Raw genomic sequence first — 16,979 nt, 5'->3', positions numbered from 1 at the left:
GAGGGAGGGGGGAGAGGGAGAGAGGGAGGGAGGGGTACAGCCGGTGGCAGCTTCCCTCTCTATCTCTCTCTCTCTCTGCGTATATGCAGGTCTGGGCCTCCATCTCACCTGATTACGTGTCTTTATTGGGATGTGTTAAAAGCATTAAGTGAAGGCAGGGCCGGTGATTCATCATGTTTAAGGGCTCCCAGAATTAAATCAGGGCCAGGCAAATGAGTGGTGCACACCGCAAAATCCTCTACCTCTTTTCTCTCTCTCTCTCTCTCTCTCTCTCTCTCTCCCTCTTTCTCTTTCTCTCTCTTCTTTCACTTTCTCTTTGTCGCTTTCTCTCTCTCTCTCTCTATCTCTCTCTCTCTCTCTCGCACTTCATCTCTCTCAGAAGGTAACATGCATGCAAGATGAGGGCTTCTACTCCCCCTCTCTCCCTCTTGCCCCTCTCTCCTCCAGGCCCCTCATGGAGCCCTCTCCTCCCCCTCTAAGTGGTATAATTGAGAATAACTGTCCAGATAGTAAACAGAATTGAGTGAAAGGACAGAGTGTAGGTACCTGGGAGAGGGAGTAAGTGAGAGTGGATTAGATTGGTAACAGTACTAAGTGAGGCAGAGCTAGGAGAGCTCCTTCTATAACTGATCTGATCTCATCTGATCCTCTGACTCATCTATTTATTTATCCTTATGAAATACAGTATACAACAAAGACCTGCCATTAAGACTCAGTGATCATCTAATCAGGGAGAAGTAATGGAATGATATTTAGACGGTACATTGGCTCTTATGGTCTGCTCGGATCGGGAATCTACAGCTTTTCCTTTTTTTATGACAGGAATGTTTTTTCATTTGAGTTTAGGATATGTGATCAATGGTAAATTATTGGAATCAATACTGAACTATTTATTTAATCAATTATTTTTTGCACAAAAATATTAAAATATATTAGATGAATGTATTGATGATGGATTAAAACATGAAATGAATCTATTTAATTTCAGAATAATTTAATTAGGTGGCATATCTATATTTTATGTACGCATAGGGCGGCAGGTAGCCTAGCGGGTAAGCGCGTTGGGCAGGTAACCGAAAGATCGCTAGATCGAATCCCCATGCCAAACAGGTGAAAAATCTATTGATGTGCCCTTGAGCAAGGCCCTTAACCTTAATTACTCCTGTAAGATGCTCTGGATAAGAGCGTCTGCTAAATGACTAAAATGTAATTTGATAACATAAACATCTTCATAAACAATCATGACTTATTAAATGGATATCATCTAAAAAGAAACATTTATTTTATGTCTTCAGAACTCATGATATTCATGATTTTATAAAATAGAAAGTTAATTTTGTTAGTATATTTTAGTCCTTAATTTGCTTTGGTTTTTGTATGTAATTTGTTTGGTCTTAAGATAACTCTTAGAAGCCTGAAAGTGATCCTAATGACTTAGCTACAAATAATTCAGAAAATATAATGATGAACAATAAAGAGGCAATAAATCACAGAGGTAATTCAGCATATGGCTGTAGAGTAGATATATCATTATCATCATCGCACCATTCACGGACTCTCCCGTTTAAAACTACTGTAGGACACACTCCAAATCAAAATCTGCTATTTTCCTTTTTTAATCACAAGTTAAATTATATTATTCATATTTATTTGGTTTTGTGTTGTGTGTTCTTGTAATAGTTGTACATGTTTTATGATACTGCCACTGGATGTTTTGGCATTGTTTGTAGTTGGGACACTTTTACAGTAAGCAAGTATAATTCCCCTATTACTCATCTGTGCACAATTACACTTAAATTATCACTTGATGATTTCATTTTGAATTTAATTCATCATTAATTTATCGTTTATTCTCAAATATTTGTGCCTTAAAAACTAAATTGAAGAAAAAAACTGTATACATAATTATAGTGTTGTATTGTATTCATTTTTTCATTATTGCTTAGAGTAAGTAATAATCTATTCTTGAAATGCATTAATGTGATTTTAGATTGGGATTCTAAATCACAACATTTGACCAGTAGTTGTTTACATTATTAAGCTGATATTGTCCAACAGATATGTAAAAAGTAGGATGACAATCTAATTCACTATGAGCTTTGTGTTTGTAAATGTTTCAGTTTGTGCTTCAGTTGGTGCTTTATCTAAACATGCAAAAACAGAAAGCCATCTATGTTTTAGTTATCTATGACTGTTGATGTGTTTTGTGAATAAATTGTAGACAGATAGCTTGAAGATAAATAATGGGCCGTAGTTATATCGGATCCCATGAAACAATGTAGCTAATCAAAGTTTTATTTTTAAAAAGAAAAAAAACCCAGAATGATTTAGCGCAGCTGCCTGTATAAATAAGATGTGTTTAAAGGCGGGAGACAGTTCTGCATGGTGAACATTTGATACAGTTTACAGGAGCTTGAGAAGTGTAAAGAAATACTGTACAGTTTATACCTTCAAAAGCATCCCTTGGTCTGCACTGTTTCACATACTCACAAATACATGCATGCAAACACACACAGCTACACAATGATACAAAGGAGTATGTCTGCATTAACACTCACACATATACACTCTCGCACTCTAAGTATCACCACCAAATTACAGTCACAGTCTTCAACTGAGATCATTACTTTTTCGTAAGACTCATTTTTATTTTATCTTACACTAAATACATAAAGACAGAGATTATTATATGTGAGATTATTCTGCAGGTTTGACTACATTCATAAGAACACATATAACAACAGTCTCCAACAGATACAATGTGTGTCTAACCCTCTTCCATGTCCTGTCTGAGTAATGTACAGTAGTGTATCTGTTACATGGATTGTGTTTATGTTGACGTTTGGCCATATGCACGCACTGTGCTGATCTACGTATTGTTGTGCTGAAGGACTCCTCTTTCAAAGGCAAGGAAGGTGATGATCATTAGCCTCAATGACTTACTGTACCAGAACACATCTCCCTACAGAAAGAACACCTCTACATCCCTCTCTCTCCCCCTCCCTCTCGCTTACTCAGGGTAAGCTATTAGGTCTCATTTCATGGTAAACATTGCCATCTGCTGGTCGGAGGAGAGAGACTAACAATAGGAGAAAGAGGGGGTCGATTGAAGGGTTTGTCTGGGGTCGTATTCACTAGGCACTGGGAGATAACAAACGGGGCGATACTATTTGAATGTATCCAATAAGAAACGCATATTTTCATTTTCCATTGCACAATGGTTTTTTTTTTATGTCTACGGTGTGACAATTAATATGACCCAGGTCTAGCCAACTCAGGTGTAGGTCCTGGAGAGCTGCAGTGAGTGCAGGTATTTGTCCACTTGTCCAAGCCCAATACTAACACACTTAGGTTCAAATTCAACTAATCATGGTCTTAAATGTAGATCACAATTATTTGAATAAGGTGTGTTAGAGCTAGGTTGTAACAAAAGCAAGCTCACAGTTTTGTAACAATGAGAACAGAACAAGAGAGGTCAAAGTGGGTTTGTGCCAGGCAGGGAGAGGAGCAGGGGATGGGACATGGACTACATGGACTCACCGAGACAGAAGTAGGTGTATGTGTGTGTGTGTGTGTGTGTGTGTGTGTGTGTGTGTGTGTGTGTGTATGTGTGTGTGTGTGTGTGTGTGTGTGTGTGTGTGTGTGTGTGTGTGTGTGTGTGTGTGTGTGTGTGTGTGTGTGTGTGTGTGTGTGTGTGGACGTATTTAGCTATTCTTGTGGGGACCAACTGGGGACATTTTGTTAGTCCCCACGAGGTCAAATGCTATTTCTATGGGGTTTAGGGTTAAGGTTAGAATTAGTGTTAGGGTTAGAATTATGTTAAGGGTTAGGGTTAGGAGCTAGGGTTAGTTTTAGGTTTAAGGTTATGGTTAGGTTTTTGGGTTAGGGTAAGTGTAAGAGTACGGGTTAGGTTTAGGGGTTAGGGAAAATAGGATTTTGAATGGGACTCAATTGTGTGTCCCCACAAGGCTAGCTGTACAACACTGTGTGTGTGTGTGTGTGTGTGTGTGTGTGTGTGTGTTTAGGGGGGGGGGGGCTTTTATTATTATCCTTGTGGGTAAGGGAAGTCCCCAAAAGTCCCCACAAGAATAGTTAAACAAGGAAAATTCTCCCTCATGGGGACATTTCCCACATCCCGAGGAGGACAAATGCTATTTAAAGCTTAGGGGTTAGGTTTAGGGTTATGGTTACAATTAGGTTTAGGGTTAGAATTCGGGTTAGGGTTAGGAGTTAGTGTTAGGTTTAGAGTTAGGGTTACGATACGATATCCTCTATTATCCATGTACACGGAAACTCATTTTGTTGTCAGCATACAAATACACAAACACAACACAATCAATTACATGCAGTACAGAAAATGTGGGAAAATAGGATTTTGAATGGTAATACATTTTAGGTCCCCACAAGGACAGTAAAACATATGGTGTGTGTGTGTGTGCGTGCGTGTGTGCTAGGCTGTGCACATATGACTATGCACTTCAAGTCTGTGTCTATTCCTGTGATTGCAGGCGTAAGCGTGTCCTCCATTTTGTGAGGACCAACAATAGGCTGTTATATTTGCTGAGGTGATGAATGAGCTCGCCCGCTCCATTCTTCTCCCAGTGTGTGTGTGTGTGTGTGTGTGTGTGTGTGTGTGTGTGTGTGTGTGTGTGTGTGTGTGTGTGTGTGTGTGTGTGTGTGTGCCAGGCTGTGCTCTCACATTCTCAAAGTCATTGTTTCCCTGGAGATTGGTGAGTGTGCTGGTCAGAGCTTTCTGCCACACTCACCTCCCTCACCCCCCCACTTCCCTCCTCTCCATTCCTCTCCTGCCCTGGACTAGGCTACTCCGGACTGGACACACACATAATGCATATTCTCACTCACTTACACACACACCACAAACATTTACAAATGTATATCACTACCATAAAATGCATTGATGATCATTTAGGCCTATGCACTGCCACTGAGAGTTTATTTAAATAATGTTAGACAAAATGTTTTCCATTTTGAATTGTGAATAAAATAGTTATCTATTTTAAATAGTTATCTATTTTTTTGAATTGTGAATAAAATAAGTTATCTATTTTTTCTTCATTTTTTTGTTTCTATTTCTTAAATTCACAACACAACAATGTAGCTGAAAAATGTTTTTGAAAATGATGATCCTACTTCTAGGTGAAACAACTCCATGGTCTGGTTGCCTGTAGTCAGTTTCTGAATATGAATCTATTTTCCCTCCATGAGAGGAGTTCAGAGGACAAAGAGAGAGAGATGAAGAGAAAGAGAAAGAGAGACGAGTGGCGGGCACACAAGGCAGTAGTCAAAGACGTGCTAGCAGCGCGTGCCCTCGGTTCGCCGCCACCCACGAGAATCGCCGCCACCCTCACCGCACGGAGTGCCTCGCTCGACTCGCACCTTATTAAACATCCTCTGATAGGGTCACGCTCCCTCCCCCCTACACCCCCCTCTCCCCACCCTAGAACAATTTCAATTTTAATAGCTTTTACTATGCATTTCAAGCGCAGGCAGAACCCCCCATTGAAATAGAGCCATCAAAAAAGGTGTCCAGAGCCGACAGAGAGACAAACAGACCGACCGACAGACAGCCCGGAGCCGTGTGTAATTATCCCGGTGGACCGCGGGCCTGTAGCTGCCTCACCCTCCTTCATTATCCAGCAGCACTGCACCGGCCACGCCACCGCGCCTGCTAATTTCATTCCTAGGATAAGCTGGGCTAGCTTGTCTATCTGGGTGTATTTCTGGGCTGGGGGGTGATAAAGCAGTCAAATTTAAGGTGAGTGTGTTGGGAGCAACTGGCACCCCTCCAATGGGGGTGTGGGGCTAGTTACCCCACATTACCCTATATATCCCCTCCCTCCACTTTAATAAGGCTGAGCAGGGAGTGCCATGCACCGCTGCTACTACTGACTCCCTCCCTCTACTCCGACTAGAGAGAAAAAAACACCCCGGGAGTTGCCGCTAGGGCGCAAGTACTACAGGGAAGTGACCGGAGAGAAGGAGTGAAGGTGAAAGCAGAGCGCCCGGCGCTCTTCCTGCAGGGCAACACAAGCTGTTTTCTTTATGCATAAAAGAGGAGAGAAAGAAAGGGAGGAGGAGGAATGGACAGGGAGAAGGGAAGGGGAGTGGAGACAGAGGTGGCCACATGTCGTCTATCTGCGCGGGGAGATGTTCCTGCCTTTCGGGCCCTCCTGCTCAAATTAGCTCTTAATATGTACCGAAGCACGCCATGAGCACTCTAACAGGAGTATGGGGCCCGACGGTAAAATAGAGATGTCTCACTCAGGGGTTTCAAACCACAGAAGAGTGTTGAATGTTAAATATATTTAACTCAACAATCTAATTTCAATCAGAAAACAGAGACTGTATTCAACCCAGAAAGCCACATGTATAATCACCATGGCCTGAGTGGTATATGAAGTACACTGTTTCATTGCCTTCAACAGGGATTTCTTTATCTGGGCCATAACAGGGTATACACACACAATAACATTGAAAAGAGACAATAGAAAAAGAAACTGCAATTACATTATTTAGCAGACACTCTTATCCAGAGCGACTTACAGTTAGTGAATACATATATATATATTTTTCATACTGGCCCCCCATGGGAATCAAACCCACAACCCTGGCGTTGCAAACACCATGCTCTATCAACTGAGCTACATCCCTGCCGGCCATTCCCTCCCCTACCCTGGACCAATTGTGCACCGCCCATGAGTCTCCCGGTCAGCTGCGACAGAGCCTGGATTTGAACCAGGATCTCTAGTGGCACAGCTAGCACTGCGATGCAGTGCCTTAGACCACTGCGCCACTCAGGAGACTAATGCAATCAACGTTGTTACAGTGGAAGTCAGACTGCCAAACTATGGTAACCAGAAAGAGAGAGAGAGAGGTGGAAACGAGGTCTGATATGAACCTAGTGAGCCAGTAGCCACGCATCAGCCAGAATGTGACTTATTTACTATGGCTACTCTGCTCACCACAAGACTATATTAGCCCACTGAGCTAAAGCCTGGCATTTGCTCCAAAAGCCAACACAAGTATAATTTTTTTAGGAATGTTTTTATTCTGAGTCGTAAAACCAAAGTTACTCAACAAGCTAGCATAGTTCACTACACCACCTCTGTATGCTACATACTGTACGTATACGTGGCTGTGTAAAAGAGTGTATTACCAGCCTCCAGTAGATAGAGAGCAGTCCTGAGGGTTTCCTTGTACCTCTCTGTCCTCCTTCTCCTCCTCTCCATCACGGTATTTCTCATTAAGGTCCAGCCAGACCACACACACATCCCACATACACACACACGCGCATGCAAGTAAGCAATCATGCACACACACACACACGTCAGATAATTAAAGCTATAGTTATAAACGACCCACCAGCCAAAAGCCATATTTCACACCTGGCCACCTATTTATTTATCATTTTTCAACGTTACAATGTGTTTCTTATGCAAATGAATCAAGGACTCTTTTCAATTAACTTTGAGGGGCCTTCCCTCAGACTGGAGAGGGAACTTGTTATTGGAAATAGAGTATTTTTGTTATTGGTCATAAATTATTTCTGTGCTTCAAAGGAGCTGTGGCTCGGCTGTAATGTATGGGACAATTCTGGCCTTGGTGTATTTCTGCCCCTTAAGGACTTGACAATTACTTCACTGGAAATATGTCTCACTTTCTCTCACATAAACACACACACGTGCACATACACACATGAATACACACACAGTCAAGGTTATTATAGTAAACTAAAACTGAACCTAAAATGAAAACTCATGAAAAAATATTTAGTCAACTGAAATAAAATAATTAACAAACCCGTTTGAAAAACTAAAACTATACTAAAACTATTATCTTTGACTCCAAAACTAACTGGGCGGCAGGTACCTTGCGCAGCGTTTCCCAAACTCGGTCCTCGGGACCCCAAGGGGTGAACGTTTTGGTTTTCCCTAACACTACACAGCTGATTCAAATTATCAAAGCTTGATGATTAGTTGACTATTTGAATCAGCTGTGTAGTGCTAGGGCAAAAACCATAACGTGCACCCCTTGGGGTCCCAAGGACCGAGTTTGGGGAAACCCTGGACTAGCGGTTAAAGGGGAACTGCACCTGCTGATTTGGCTTTGGTTTTTTGGCTTGCTCCTCAAGAAATGCTGGCGGACATGACAGAAGCCAAACTTGAGTTGGCTTGAGGGTGTGGTTTGATGTGAGTGTTTCTTGGGTGTGTCCTTGCCACCACCAAGACACACCCATCTGTCAGAACCTTGCCCGAAGCGGTTTCCCCCCCCCCACTCAATCATAAACAAACCTCCTGCAGGTTGAGTTCAATAACTACAGGCAGATGTATGGTGAGATGCCGGAAGAAGCTTTGAATAGGTCAGTAGACATGAGAAGAATGCAATTGCTGAATTTATGTAGATATTCTAAACTAAGTGTTTTGATAACTTTCAAATGTAGCAACAGGTCCATGTAGAATAAACAACCCTTTACATAATACCATAGAAGCGATGTTCTTCTAATATAACAATATGCACCTTTCATCTTTCATTGTCATTCCCAGCCGATACAGATACTGTGCCTATCGACATTTTGTCTGGTGGTAATGGGGCTACCTTGGCAAACGTCAGAGTGGTCATACCTTCCTGTGTGGTGTCCCGTATACAACAGGAGTTCCCTGATCCTGGTGCAGAATACAAAGGGTTTCTCCCTCCCCATATTGACTGATACCATTCAATTCAATAATAAAAAAAGACAATACAAGTAAAAGTTGTGTCTAGTAAAAATGTTATGCCGAGTGCCAGGTCTCTCTCGATTCAGAGACATCAGTATCAAGCCCGTCTGTCAGTCTGGACTTCATCACATCATCTTGCAAGTCTCCATGTGCTGGCTCCATACATGTTACTGTGAACACATACACACATAGTCACTGTTCTATTACCAATGGCTTTTAGGATAGGTGCACACAAACAGGTACAATGTTGAAGTTTGAACAGGTCAGATAAAACCTAGCCAATTACGGTCTCCCCGTCAAACGATTGAGGCTGCCGTCGAGCAAAAGCATCTCCATTCCATCTGTAGAAATAGGCAGAGTTGAGGCAGAGTTCATCAGTGACACATGGAATGAAAAGGGTGTTGCTATTACTGGACATTTGTGCTGTACTATATTATTAGTAATCATCTCATTGTGGATGTGTTGAGTGGATGTGTTGAGTGGATGTGTTGAGTGCCAGGTCTCTCTGCATCTCATGCATCTGTGAACACACACATACACACAGTCACTGTTCTATTACCAATGGCAGTTAGGGATAGGTGATATGACACACATACACACACTATGTTGAATTTTGAACAGGTCAGACTAAACCTGCCTAATTCTGTTCTCCCCATCGACGACCATTGGTGAGCAGGCAAGAGTTGAGGCTGGAGGTGAGGTCTTTGCCAGAGCCCCATCCCCCTCATCAAAGATACTCGTTGGTCACACACAAATACACACACACACACACACACACACACACACACACAAACACACACACAGCACTGATTACATTTTCAATGGTGGTTATGATTAACCTGGTGGAACCAACCTGATCGCTGCGTTCACCTTTCTATTTCACTTCAGATATCATAAAATAATAATAATTTTAACTTAAAGCGTTTAATAAAGACATTTATAGTACAATATTATGGGGAATGGGAATGAGAGGGCTACTTACCCCGTTTTGGGAAGGGATCACAGCAGTGATTGAATGAGGGTATGAGGCATGAGTTGAGGTGTTCAGAGGCTTGACTTCAGTGCAGGACAGGATTTGACTGGGAAGACAAAAAACAATAACAACACACTTCACAGTTAGACAAAAGAGCTAAGAATGAGTTAGTCCAAGCAAGGAGTAAAATCATTGATGAGTAATAATGTGATTGTATGTGTGATTGATTCAACATACAGTAATTAGAGACAATTGATAGGGGTACTCACAGTGCTTGGAGAGGAAACATTCAATGTGCCAGTAGATGAGAGGGCACATTAACCCCTGGTGCCCAAAGTTTTTCCATATCTGTTCACCTAACCAGGAAAACTCTGGACCCTATAAGGTATGACAGTGATTAATCAGTTGTAAAAAGGTTTTATAAGGGCTTTGATGGGACCAGTTTTTCCTAATCAGGTCACATGGTTTTAAAAAACTGAAAAAGACTCCTGGCCCTGGGCGGGGATGAAAACCCTGTCAAACTGCAGCAACTTTATACTTGTTCATATGAATTATATTTAGACTAGATTAGGAGGGGGATTTCCTCTACCCAGACACAGAGACAACAACTGATAGACAATAGAACTCACAGGCTGAGCTTGCTTTATGCATGTTTGCATCATGCAGGCCTATGCAACTGTAGGCCTTATAAAAAACTATTATGTTGATTGATTCATTCTAATTAATTATTTTTGATTGAAAACGTATAGACAGCCTAGCCAGCCCAATTTTGAATATAAACCAAATTTGATCACATTTACATTTTCTCCTGACACACAAATGGACTATAAATACATAATGTTACCAATTAGTTACCTTGACCAAATGGACAGCGCACATAGGCTGTTTGCATCTGCTCTTATTAGTCTCGTTTTCATCCCATACAGCATGTGAGATCTCTGTTTAGGTGTAGCCTAGGCTGCTGCAACATTTATCTAATGAGTTTTTGCTTGTGACTGTCCAGAGTGATTATCAAATAAAATAAAATACAATTTTATTTGCCACATGCGCCGAATACAACAGGTGTAGACATTACCGTGAAATGCTTACTTACAGCCCTTTACCAACAATGCATTTATTTCTTAATAAAAAAGTAAAATAAAACAACAACAAAACAGTGTTCAAATAAACAGTAGGGAGGCTATATACAGGGGGGTACCGGTGCAGAGTCAATGTGCCGGGGCACCGGCTAGTTGAGGTAGTATAGGTAATATGTACGGGTAGAGTTAAAGTGACTATGCATAAACAATTAACAGAGTACCAGCAGCATAAAAAGATGGTGTTATCATCTTTGCTAAATAAATACCGGAGGAAAGTGGAAAGCCTATTTGAGCGCGCACGTCAACCTCTCTCTTTAATCTAACTTTTAATGGATGATGCGATGGAAGGTATCAAATCATTCTGACTTGATTTCGACATCCCAGAAAAGACAGTAGAACGTTCCATATGTTCAGCAAGTAAATCATCGTAATGTGCAATTACCGCTGCAAGCTTCTTGTAGTTGCACTTGTTAGCAGAACTTTCCATCTCGTCGTGTCCTCTAAAAGCCAATTCTTGAATGCCGAAAAACGCAGTGGTGTTGATAAACCGCTTGAGAACATCCTTGTTTCTTCTTACTTTCTTGTTGTGTTGCGCAGTTTGAATACGCAGACCTTCGTCATGATTGATGCAGCTTTTTCCCAGAAGCTTGAATCTGATGTGGGCATTTATATGCTCCCTGCTTTTGTTTTGCCGTTTAGCTGAACGATCAATGTTCTTCAGGTCACTGTACCCCTCTTTCGTCCAAGGCTCAGACTTTCCAAAAAGCAGGCAAGGCCAGCAATACAGGTGACTTGATGAAAGGCTCGCTGTTAACCAGCTATACTTTTGATACCAATTGGTATTGAACGCCCTCACCTTTTCATCCTTCTTCATGAAACTGATCTCAGGCAGAGGTCGACCCTCGGTTTTAATTCGCACCTTTTCCGTGTACCCCAGAGAATGAAAGGGGTTCTTCAACAAAAAGTCAACAACATTTGTGGTAGTGTTGGCAGCGAAAACTGCACACTCGATCTGGTAGCTAGCTAGCTACTGCTACTTGCTACTGAAGTTAGCAAGGCAAATTGAAACAAATTGCACTAACTGGACACAAAAATAAAGTTCTAAAACCAAGAAAACAATTTATAATCTACCTCCTCCATCTCCTGTAATTTAAAGAAACTAATTTGAATGTAATAATATCCAAAAAATGCTCAACTATAACTTTTCAATCTCTATCCAATAATCTCACCAAGCTTCTCAACACATAGAAATCCCCCAAAATGCTTTGCGTCACAACCCCAATACAAAACACTAGGTTCATTCTCTGATCCTAATCCTATGATTGGATGGACAACATGTCAGTTCATACTGAAAAAGCTTTGATTGGTTGGAGGTCGTCCTCCGGAAGTGGTCATAATTACCATGCAGGTCTATGGAAGGGGATGAGGCCTACGAGCCTCCTAGGTTTTGTATTGAAGTCAATGTACCCAGAGGAGGACAGAAGCTAGCTGTCCTCTGGCTACACCATGGTGCTACACCAGAGAGTGCTGTTGAAGTTACTATAGACCTTCATTGCAAAACAGTGTGTTTTAATACATTATTTGGTGACATATGAATGAAAAATGATAACTTTTTTAGTGTTTCATATTTTTATGAAATTTCCCTGAGGAGGATGGTCCTCCCCTTCCTCCTCTGAGGAGCCTCCACTGTAGTATCTGCTTGGCTGGGGAATTAGCCTACTAGTTTATCAAGCTGGGTATTTTTTAATACAACTTTTCATATTTCACATAACACACATTACCTGTCGTTGTTGATGAAGCCGTCTGTGTGTTCAGTGCAGTAACTCGGGTCACTATCAGAGGCCTCATGATGGCGTGTTCTTTTCATAGAAGTCGAAGGAGACTGGCAACAACGGAGGAGGTGTCACAAGGGTACTTGTGTCGCATGACACACTTTTATTCTGAGGTCTTGCCTGACAAGCTGTGAAAATAGCAAGTGAACACTGAATGAAATTATTTTTGGAGGTCGCTAAATCTTGCAATTGCTGGACATGTTATGATACCCACCGTTGCTCCTTCTGGTAGATCCCGGCATCCGTTCATGACCAGAGGATCAGTCTGGCACCCAAATGTGCACATTGTCTAACAGAAAAACAGGGTCAACAACTGTCATCATCCCTCAATTTTAAACATAGCTCGAGAAATAACGTCATCTCGTTTGGAATTCTATGCTTTACAGATGTAGACTGACTGGCTCCAGATTGGATTAGATTCAGGCCAGTGACACCGTTACACTATACAACCAACTGTGACATGTTTTGCTATGGCACTGGGTTTGAGTTTTCTGCTGCTAGCTAGTACACCGTTTTAGTCAGACATGAGTTAGTTAGTACCACCATAGCGGCATCCTATATTTATTTGTGCCCTAGACATGGGTTACACCTCAGAGACTAATTTGACTGTTTCATCTAAGTTGCACTAACTTAGAGTGGCATAGAAATACGATGAAATTGCTAAAGTAGGCAAATCATTTGTAAGAAACAACTTTGCCATATTATGATGTTGTCAAATTTACTTTAGAGAGATGGCAATGTTGCCATTACTGTTACTAGCAAAATTTGTTTAAAAAATAGCTAGCAATGATAATGTAAGCTAGCTAAAATACAGTGGTCCACTAAACCTTAGTTAGCTGGCTAAAGTTATTGAGGTGAGTGATTTTGAAGGAATCAGGCGCAGGAGGGTAAATCACAGAATAAAAGGGTTTATTCCGCAACCACAGCGGTACGCAGCAATGCATCAAACACTCCAGTGCGGAAATCAGGCACACTGGGAACCAACAAGGCACACGGTTGAAATATCCCGGTGATACAAAATACGAGGAGCTCCACAGAGCTAATCTAACCTCCACAATAAACAATCACACACAAAGACAAGGGGGGCAGAGGGAACACTTATACAGGTACTGATGAAGGGATATGAACAAGGTGTGTGTAATAAACAAGACAAAACAAATGGAATGATGAGATGAGGAGTGGAGTGGCAGTGGCTAGAAGGCCAGTGGCGACGAACGCCTAAGCCTGCCCGAATAAGGAGAGGAGGCATCCTTGACGCGCAGCTCCAGCAGCGCGCCGACACCGGCCTTGGGGACGGATGGCGACGGTGAAAATCCCACAACAGGGAGGGATCGAGGATATCCCACACCGGGACCCAGCACCGCTCCTCCGGACCATACCCCTCCCACTCCACAAGGTACTGAAGGCCCCCCACCTGACGCCATGAATCCAGGATGGAACGGACGGAGCACGCCGGGGGCCCCTCGATGTCCAGAGGGGGCGGAGGTACCTCCCGTACCTCAGACTCTCGGAGCGGACCAACCACCACCAGCCTGAGGAGAGACACATGGAACGAGGGGTTAATACGGTAATCTGAAGGGAGAGGTAACCTATAGGTAACCTTGTTTATTCTCCTCAGGACTTTTAATGGCCCCACAAACCGCGGGCTCAGCTTCCGGCAGGGCAGACAGATTCCGGGTCGAGAGCCAGACCCGATCAACCGGTACAAAGACTGGGGCCTCACTTCGGTGGCGGTCAGCGTTGGCCTTCTGGCGACGCACGGCGCGCTGGAGATGGACGTGAGCAGCGTTCCACGTCCACGTCTGCCTTCACGTTCTTTGTACCCGGTATGTTGGACAACGTAAAATCAAACTGGGTGAAGAACAGGGCCCACCTGGCCTGGCGAGGGTTCAGCCTCCTCACTGCCCAGATGTACTCCTGGTTACGGTGGTCAGTCCAGATGAGGAAAGGGTGTTTCGCCCCCTCGAGCCAGTGCCTCCACACGGTCAGGGCTCTGACAACAGCTAACAGCTCCCGATCACCAACGTCGTAGTTCTGCTCCGCCTGGCTGAGCTTCTTGGAGAAGAAGGCACAGGGGTGGAGCTTTGGTGGCATGCTCGAGCGTTGAGATAGAACAGCGCATATCCCTACTTTGGATACATCCACCTCCACTACAAACGGTAATGATGGATCGGGATGGACCAGTACCAGGACTGAGGTGAACAGAGCCCTCAGGTTACTGAAAGCCCTGTCAGCCTCAGCAGACCAGCGGAGCCGGGACAGCCCACCCTTCAACAGAGAGGTGATGGGAGTTGCAACCTTGCCAAAGCCCCGGATAAACCTCCGATAGTAGTTGGCAAAGCCAATAAAGCGCTGCACCTCCTTTACCGTGGTTGGAGTCGGCCAAATACGCACGGCTGGAATGCGATCTCCCTCCATCTCCACACCTGACCCTAATGGCCGACTGTCAAGTGCTTTGATGGGCAGTGGAATGGATAGGGGAACCAACGGAATACCTAGACTATGAGCTAACGACCTGTCCATAAAGTTCCCATCTGCGCCTGAATCGACCAGCGCCTTACACTGGGACACTACTGTGTAATCAGGGAAGGTGACTTGTATGGTGCAGTGCGCAGCATTGGGCTCTGAACGAGTGTGGGTTTGCGCTACCTGGGGTGATGCGAGAGTGCCCTGCCTGCCGCCTCCAGACCCGGAAAAACCTTGACGACAGCGTGCAGTAGAATGTCCTCTCCTGCCATAAGCGTGACACTGGAGCTGTCGTTCTCCGTTCTGCACCACCCAGCTCCATTGGAACTGAATCCGGGTTGAAGGGGGATGAAACGGGCAGGCTATTTCCAGGACGTCCTCTTGCAGCTAGCAGGTTGTCCAACCGGATGGCCATGTCCACCAGCTGGTCGAAAGTCAACATGGCATCCCGGCAGGCTAGCTCCCTTCGGACGTCCTCTCGCAGGCAGCACCGGAATCTGTCGATGAGGGCCCGCTTGTTCCACCCGGACCCAGCCGCTAGAGTACGAAACTCCAGGGCAAAGTCCTGCGCGGTCCTCGTCCCCTGCCTCAGTTGGACCAGTCGCTCGCCCGCCTCTCTTCCTTCGGGCGGGTGGTCGAAGACTGCCCGGAAGAGGCGAGTGAACTCCCCGTAGTTGTCCAACGCGGCTCCTCCTTCACTCCAGACCGCGTTGGCCCACTCCAGGGCTTTCCGTGAGAGGCAGGAGATGAGGGCGGACACCTTCTCCCGCTCCGATGGAGCCGGGCTGATGGTTGAGAAGTAGAAGTCCAGCTGCAGGAGGAATCCCTGGCAGCGGGCAACTGTCCTGTCATAATCCCTCGGTCGGGATAGATGAATCCCTCTTGGTGCTGGGGTGTGGGTGGCAGGATCCGGTCGCTCAGCTGGTTCTGAAGGGTCGGGTCCTCTCCTATCCAGGCGTTGGACGACCTGGAGAACCCAATCCATCGCTTCTCCCAAGCTGGCTAGCATAGTAGACAGTTATACTACATCTAAAGTCAATCTGGCAACACCACAATCATGTAATCATGATTCCAAGCCAAAACTGAGATGTATTGAGGTAGGTTAATGTTGCTAGCTAGTTAGGGTAGCTAGCTAGCTAACGTCAGCTATGCTAGCGATGATAGTCATAATGATTATCAAAATATACATAACCAGATACATAACCAGCAGTCTATGGTCTAGCTACCGGTATACTTACCACCACTGGGGACCAACGAACTCCAACGACCTAGTCCGCATAATAGGGTCCTTCGCCAGGGCATGCAAACCAGTTGGCTGTGCATCCTGCTGGAAACATGCATTGCATGGTAGAGGTCTTCACGGGTCCAAAAAGTTGGACCTGTTTCGAAATGGACCTGGGGCTTTCACACCCAGACCTAATATGCATAAATAATTGTTTTAAATATAGAGACCTGTTCCGAATGGACCTGAGGACAACTCAACCCATTCCGTATATACCTGGTCGAATCCAGACCCAGTTCGATCCGAGTGAGGGAAGCAGCAGAACATTAATTTTTTTAAGCTACTTTATTAACCGGAGCTGATAAAGCGCTGATAAAGTGCAGGCGGGGGAGGGGCCGAACTGTGATCGAGTGACACGGGGAGCAGGGAGGAGGGAGGGAGAGATGAGAGACAGTAACCAACCAAGCCGACTCACGCTATAGTAGACTAATAGCTGCCATAGCTAGGTTATGTATCATCAAATATGATTACGTAGTACCTGTCTTAACTACATCAAACTGGGAGAAGCTAGTTAAGCTAGCTAACGTTAGCTATCTAGGCTAACTGAGGCTGCAGTGCATGTGCTTTCTCATTCTACAGTGACAAATAACAACAATTCCATTCAGAATATTA

Source organism: Coregonus lavaretus (assembly GCF_964263955.1).
Source record: "Coregonus lavaretus genome assembly, chromosome: 27".
In the NCBI taxonomy this organism is placed as follows: domain Eukaryota; kingdom Metazoa; phylum Chordata; class Actinopteri; order Salmoniformes; family Salmonidae; genus Coregonus; species Coregonus lavaretus.
Note: the sequence above shows the minus strand (reverse complement) of the source record.